Source organism: Molothrus ater, chromosome 8 (assembly GCF_012460135.2).
Source record: "Molothrus ater isolate BHLD 08-10-18 breed brown headed cowbird chromosome 8, BPBGC_Mater_1.1, whole genome shotgun sequence".
Lineage (NCBI taxonomy): Eukaryota > Metazoa > Chordata > Aves > Passeriformes > Icteridae > Molothrus > Molothrus ater.
The window spans coordinates 29,317,787-29,322,588 of NC_050485.2; the positions used below are offsets into that span (position 1 = coordinate 29,317,787).

General features: G+C 56.6%; 1 long non-coding RNA gene across 1 annotated transcript; it reads left to right on the top strand.

Annotated features, from left to right (window-relative positions):
* Nucleotides 1-876: 876 nt before the first annotated feature.
* LOC129046744 (uncharacterized) lies at nucleotides 877-3,874 on the top strand. Its single transcript, XR_008508507.1, has 2 exons — nucleotides 877-1,207; nucleotides 3,465-3,874. It is a non-coding gene; the product is annotated as an uncharacterized LOC129046744 (long non-coding RNA).
* The last annotated feature ends 928 nt before the right edge of the window (nucleotides 3,875-4,802 follow it).

A 4,802-nucleotide genomic window follows, 5' to 3' on the forward strand; every position in this document is an offset into this window, starting at 1 on the left:
TCCTCTCTAATTTCCATTAAGGTGATTAGCTGGAATGTTGCTTGCAGCATGTTAGTGAAAAAACACTGGAAAAACGGTCATATAGTGGATCCAGTATCCTAAACTAATGTTTGTAGTAATAACAGCAATATAAAAATACATCTCAGGTATTTTATTACTCCTAGGTAATGACTGAGAGAATCACAATATTCAGCACACGCATCTTGCAAGACTTCCTAGGAGAAGAGATTTGTATCAACTCCTTAAAAGAAAAGGAGCAAACATACACAGGGATTTGGTTGTCTGGTGTGCTAGGGCAATCAGGAAAATTAATCTGAATTAACTGAAGCATGAATTTAATTTGGATCCTTCTGCCAAGTTGCATTTTGCACATAATCCTCATTCAGAAGGGAAGTGTCTTCCATTGAGTGCAGAGTATCAGGCTCTCGCCGCGTACCTGTTGACATCGATACCCATTAGCAGTTTACAGTGGATTAGTTGCACTGTCCTGTGACTATTAAACAGGGAGTTTGTTTGCATTTTTCTATCGCTTATGGTTTGACGGGCAAGCTGCCAAGCATTTTAGAATTAACTACGCTAAACCATCACCACCTCGACGGTGGGGAAAAGAGAATCGAGAGGGCTCCTTTGGATTCCCCGGTCCTGGGGAACCGTGACTCTCACAGTATGGCTCGGATGGCGAGGGGCCAGCTTGCTGGAAAAACGGTGTCAGATTTGCGTGTTAAATAGATTACGGGTGTAAATTAAAATGACTAACAGCCTTGGGATGATGGGCAGAGTTAGTGCTTTCAAACAACTTCTCTTGTTAAGGCAATACTCTCAAGTACCTGCCAGTTTACCTGCCCCCTCCTTGTGGTGCTCCCTGCCCTGCGCGGCAGGAACGGCTCTTCCTCTCCCCGAATCCCGCTGCATCGGGCGCCAGCCGGAGGAAGGGGACGCTTTAAGGGACTTCTTCACTGGGAAAGTGGCGTTCGATGCTTGGTGTTTATAGCTTTGTTTTAAACTGTGCTGAATTGGCACTACGGAAGAAAGAAAAGGGAAACGGAAAAGAGAAAGGAAATGGAGAAGAAAAGGGCAATGGAAGAAGGGAACGAAAAAGAAAAACAGAAACAGAAAAAGAAAAATGGAGAAAGGGAAAGGGGAAAAAGGAGAAAGAAAAGAACCAGAAAGACGGAAGAAGGAGGAAAATAAAAAGGAAATGAGAAAGGTAAAGAATAAGAAAAAGAAAGAAAAAGAAAGAAAAAGAAAACGAAAAAGAAAAAGGAAAGGAAAACGAAAAGGAAAAATTGCTGTGTGGAAACAAACAAAAACGTGCTCTGCAGTGTCGGCGGTGCCGCCGCCCGGCCTGACGCCGCTGCAGCCCGGCTGCTCTCGGGACAGGGAAATCCCAAATCCCAGAGCGGGGCGGGAGCGGAGCTGCCCCCGTCCCTCTGCGGCCCGGCAGCAGCTCCGCCGGCCCCGCGGGCTCTTCCCCGCCCCGCTCCCGGCTCCGCGGGGCGGCCGGGCCGGGAACGCAGCCCCGGCGAAGGGAGAGCGGCGGGGCCCGGTCCGGCCGCTGCACCTGCCCGCCCGGGCGGAGGGAGCGGGGCCGGAGCCCCGGGGCGCAGCCGCTGCGGTGCCTCCGCCGGCTCCGGGCCCCGCGGAGCACAGAGGGAGCCGAGCCCGGCCGCAGCCACAGCGGCCCCGCTCGCCCACCCCCGGGCCGGTGCGTGGGGGATGCGGGACCGCCCGCACCGATGCCCACCCCGGGGCCGCCCTGCCCTCGCTCCCACGCGGACCCGGGGAAGGCGCGTTCCGGGAGCCGTCCGGGCACGGCCGTGGGACACCGGGCACGGCGGTGGGACACCGGGCACGGCGGTGGGACACCGGGCACGGCCGTGGGACACCGGGCACGGCCGTGGGACACCGGGCACGGCGGTGGGACACCGGGCACGGCGGTGGGACACCGGGCACAGCGGTGGGACACCGGGCACGGCGGTGGGACACCGGGCACGGCCGTGGGACACCGGGCACGGCGGTGGGACACCGGGCACGGCGGTGGGACACCAGGCACGGCCGCGCCGTCCGTCCCCACGGGGCTGCCCCGCGGGCCGGCGCCGCCCACGCGCGCTCCTCCCACCCCGCGCTCCCCGCGCGTCCCGCCGGGCCCGCCGCCCCACGCGTGTCCTGCCCTGCCCGGCCCGGCCCTCGGGAAGGGAGGGGATGGTGCCCAGCGCGGCCCGAGGCAGCGGCCGCCGCCGGGGTTGTGCAGCCCCGCTCCCTGCGGGCAGCCGGGGGTACCGGGGCCATTCCCCCGCCAGCCTCCCCCGGCCCAGCCGCTCCCGGGCGGGCGGAAGCCGCAGAGGTTTCTATTCAGGACGTAGGCACAATGGGAAAACAAAACCCCTTTTTCCCTCTTTTTTTTTTTTCGTGCGTGCCACCTCCCAAGATGGAGCGGGATTAGGGCTGCGAGTCCCCTGCACACACTGGGATGAGTTCCCTGCCTCTCCCCGGCCGGGCTCGCCCGCAGCCCCCGGTTCCCTCGCTGGCCCGCAACGCGGCCAGGAGCCACCGAGCACAGTGAGGAATTTATCTCACGGCACCTTGGGAAAACCGTGGGCTTGCGTCTTATTCAGCTGAGGGGAAACTAGAAATGGAGAGATAAATGTCAGGTTGAGTTCGTAATTTTTCCTTTATCTCGTTTAGAGTAAGAGTATAAAGCATGTTTTTTATGACAGGAGAAGGAGGAAAAGAAAAGAAAAGAGAGAGAAAGAAAAAGAAAGAAAGTGCAGAAAGAGAACGAGAGAAAGAAAGAAAGAAAGAAAGAAAGAAAGAAAGAAAGAAAGAAAGAAAGAAAGAAAGAAAGAAAGAAAGAAAGAAAGAAAGAAAGAAAGAAAGAAAGAAAGAAAGAAAGAAAGAAAGAAAGAAAGAAAGAAAGAAAGAAAGAAAGAAAGAAAGAAAGAAAGAAAGAAAGAAAGAAAGAAAGAGAAAGGTGCAGGAAAAGGGGAAAATATAGAAAACAAGGAAGGATGCTTTAACGTGTTCTTTGACAACTGAAATTAATTAGTTTTTCTTGATCGAATACAAGTTTAAGGAAATTTGCGAACCTTCATGGCACATTTTATTCTCTCGATAATGTGACATGCACATGGGAGCACAGCTAAAATCCGTTTAGGTGGTGGCGGTCTGTTATTTGGAAGTATTGCTCGCACCTAAAAACCCAATTCGATATTAAACAGTTTAGAATCACTGAACAGTTAAACGGATTTTTATTTATTTTTAAAAACTTTTGGCAGTTTGCCGGTTGCTTTAAAATCTTTCCCTGTAATGATTGGTCGAATTTTACCTCAAATGAGACACGGTTTTGAAAGATTTGCTTTTGCTTTATTTATTTTTTTTTCTTTCCGCATAGTCGGTGTCAGTGCTGGTTTCTGAAAAGCAAAAAATACTGATTTTTTTTTTTCCCTCACATTTTCTCCGTAAAGTTGTTTTCTTCTCTGTCGTCGACGGTCTTTGGGTACCACAGCAGCACAGGGAGCGTGGCGGAGGATAATCGAACGGAATAAGAGAATATTTTTCGTGTAAAGGAAGGAAACCTTATATAGAACAAACCGAATCTCGCCATCAGACGCTGCCGATGATTTATTTGTGCCAATTCAAGAGTTCGATGGGGCCGAGGGACACTGCAGACACACAGCCCGGGCGCTCCCCCGGCACCTGGCCCGGCCGGTCCCAGCACCGCCTGACGCCTGGAAGCGGCCTTTTGTTCCCAGGATTTTAGACCGGAGCTGCACCCACCTTTTTTTGTTATTTTATTATTTTACAGGTGGTTTGGAAACCCAGAATAAACAGAGTTCCGCTCCCAATAGAGGCTTAAGAACAGCCTCTCCGCAAAGGCAGCTTTGTGGCTCCTTCCACGGGCAGGCAGAGGTTTCGAGGAGAGACCTGCGAGCCGGCAGCCCCAGCCCAGCCCCGCAGGACCTGCCCCGGCTCCAGCCCAGCCCCGCAGGACCTGCCCCGGCTCCATCTCCATCCCTGCCGCTCCCCTCGCCGCCGCCGGTGCAGCCAGGGCTGGCTCAGCGCGGTGTTTTCGCTTCATTTTCTTTATTTTCTCCCTAGCCTCGGGCGGACAGCCATCCCTGGCATCTGCGGGCCCGGCCGGGCACACATCGGGGCCGGGCCGCGGGTGCGGCGGGGCGGGAGCATCCCCGGAGCCGGTGCCGGTGCGTCCAGAGCCGCCCGCAGCTCCGCGCCTCTCCCGGACGCTCCCCGCTACAACAAACCGCGAAGCCACGAGGCAGCAAAGCCACCCTTGCGCCCTCTCCCAGTCCTCAGAGCTGGAAAACTCAGTGTGGGACCCAAAGCGAAGCGTGCGGGGCCGAGCTCGGCGGGCACAGCGGGCAGGAGCCGGGGCGGAGCCCGGAGGGAGAGGGGTCCCTGCCCCAGCTGTGGCTGGCCGGGCTCGGGCAGCCCCAGCCCGAGGGCGCTCACACCGGGCAGCGGCCCCCGGCGGGGATGCCGGGGAGTCGGAGCCTTCCTCCTCTCCGTTCCCACGCCGCCGTTCCCCCGTCAGGCAGGGGTGATGCTCTGGTTGCTTCTCCTGCTCTCACCCTCTCTGCCTCCCTCGACGTCCCCCCGAGCGCGGCTGGCCCGCGGCGTTGGGCGCTCCCGGTGGCGGATGCTGCGGGCTGGGGACGGAGCAGCACCTTCAGCCCAGAGCCGCGGCAGCGGGGAGCGCCGGGGGTGACAGGCAGCGCGACACCCCAGGGGGTTGCATCCTTTCCCTCTGGCTTTCAGGGATCCTTAGAAACCTTGTTGCTCGG